Below are 2,194 nucleotides of genomic sequence, written 5' to 3'. Positions count from 1 at the left end.
GACAGAATGCGTTGGATCTCAAACATCTCGCAGACAATGATTCTCTCTCAACATTCTAGAATATACATGGGAAGAAAAATGGTGATTGAAAATTGTAGAAACTCTACAGACTCAGTGCTGGAAAATGTAATTGTGGGATTAATCGAAATGTAATTGACGGCAATGATTATCCACATTGAACCCAAGTAGCCGAAGGAGCGCACGTTTTTTGGAAGGGGAAAATAACACGTTGCCTACATATGAAACCTTCCATACACTGCCTCTTTTATCTGTGTGCGCTTCCTCCACACGCCACACCTGCCTTTGGATTGATTATACGCCACAGCAAGAGAGGCGGGAGCTAAACCACAGTGAGCACCACCCCCACCTGTAAGAGTTTCTCCGCCCCGAGGGCTTGAAGATGAAGAAGCAGAATGTGCGGACCCTGTCTCTTATCCTCTGCATGTTCTCCTACCTGCTGCTGGAATCCGAGACGGAGAGGTCCCGCCGACGCATCCTTGAGCTGGAGCGCACTGAGATGAAGTACCGCTTCTTCGAGGACGACTACCGGGAGATCGAGCGGGTGGTGCTGCAAGCGGAGCCCCACCGCGCCGGGAGACAGTCGAAATTCGCCGGGTCTTTTTACTTTGCCATCACGGTCATCACCACCATTGGCAAGTTTTGCTCGCTTCCCTTAGGCTACTTTTGTCATGGCAGAGTCAAAGTGTTACAGGTGTCAGGAAATTGTTTTATAATACAGTGTCTCTGCAGTGTTCTGCATCGGTAAATAGGCTACTGTACAGAAGAGTCAGCCATTTGCCTATTTTAAAGTCTAATTTAATATATAGCACATCTATACAGAATATTGTAGCATGCTATTCCTTATTCTCGGCATCCCTTAACCATTGGCTTCAACAGCATCATTATTAGTCTACAATAACACGCAGTAAAGAGTAACTGAGTGTTCCTCTGGGTGGCCATCTATCTCCACAGGCTATGGCCATGCAGCTCCAGGCACAAATTCAGGGAAGGGCTTTTGCATGTTCTATGCTGTGCTGGGCATCCCTCTCACCCCGGTCATGTTCCAGAGCCTGGGCGAGAGGATGAACACGTTTGTCCGCTACCTCCTGCGCAGTGCCTAGGGTTACGGAGGACTGAGGTGTCCATGGAGAACATGGTCTTGGTGGGCTTCCTGTCCTGCATCGGCACCCTGTGTGTTGGGGCAGCAGCCTTCTCCCACTACGAGGCCGGGACCTTCTTCCATGCCTACTACTACTGCTTTATCACACTCACCACCATTGGGTATGGGGACTTTGTGGCCCTGCAGAAGAAGGAGGACCTCCAGCAGAAGACGCCCTATGTGGCCTTCAGCTTCATGTACATCCTGGTGGGGCTGACAGTGATAGGAGCCTTCCTCAACCTGGTAGTGCTGCGCTTCCTCACCATGAACACAGAGGACGAGAGGAGGGACACCCAGGAGAGGGCCTCCATCAAGAGGGAGAGGGGCCTTCTGACCATGGGGCTCCATGGAGGAGGAGGACCTGGGCAGGGCAGAGGAGGGCTTGGGGGCAGGGACAGGGGGAGAGGGAGGGACAGGATGGGGCAGAGCCGCAGTCACATCAACCTTTTCCTGCCCAAGGAGGAGGGCACCAGCCGCACCAACCTCATCTCCTCCCCAGCGGAGGAGCAGGAGGATAGGGACAGGGCCAGGGGTGCCCCCTGCAGGCAGAGGCTGCACTTACAGCTTCATGGCACTGGCAGTCTCCCCTGGGCTCCCTGTGCTCCTGTATGTGCTACCGTCTGGGGATGTGTGAGAGCCCCCTGCCTTCTCGCAGGGAGCACCCTGGGAGCAACATTAACTCTGTCTACTGCAACATCTCTTACAGGACCCAGAGCTGGAGCCCCAGGGACAACACAGGACTATCGTCCCCAGGGAGCACACTCTTGCCTGGGCACAACTTCAGGGAGTACCCCCGCTCCCGGAGGAAGTCAGTGTAGCGCCATGTGGGACAGAATCTTTGCTTGTACAGGTTGGATTAATAAAGTATTTCATACATATATTTCTAATACACTAGAGAGGCAAGGTGTTGTAGTACACTGTAGATGCACACACTCGATTAGACGATAAATTGGTGTAAAGTATTGGCAGAGGCAAGAGAATCTGTTTTATCACAGGAATTTTAGAACATATTTTCCCTAATCAAATGATTACAAT

The 2,194-nt window shown here is 51.8% G+C and overlaps 1 pseudogene across 1 annotated transcript; it reads left to right on the top strand.

The window, feature by feature from the left end:
• Positions 1-400: 400 nt before the first annotated feature.
• Positions 401-1,977, top strand: LOC311150350 (potassium channel subfamily K member 15-like; annotated as a pseudogene). Its single transcript has 2 exons — positions 401-653; positions 973-1,977. The product of its transcript is annotated as a potassium channel subfamily K member 15-like (transcript).
• Positions 1,978-2,194: the final 217 nt, after the last annotated feature.

Source organism: Coregonus lavaretus (genome assembly GCF_964263955.1).
Source record: "Coregonus lavaretus genome assembly, chromosome: 22".
NCBI classification, from domain to species: domain Eukaryota; kingdom Metazoa; phylum Chordata; class Actinopteri; order Salmoniformes; family Salmonidae; genus Coregonus; species Coregonus lavaretus.
Note: the sequence above shows the minus strand (reverse complement) of the source record. Positions and strands in the feature narration are given on the sequence as shown.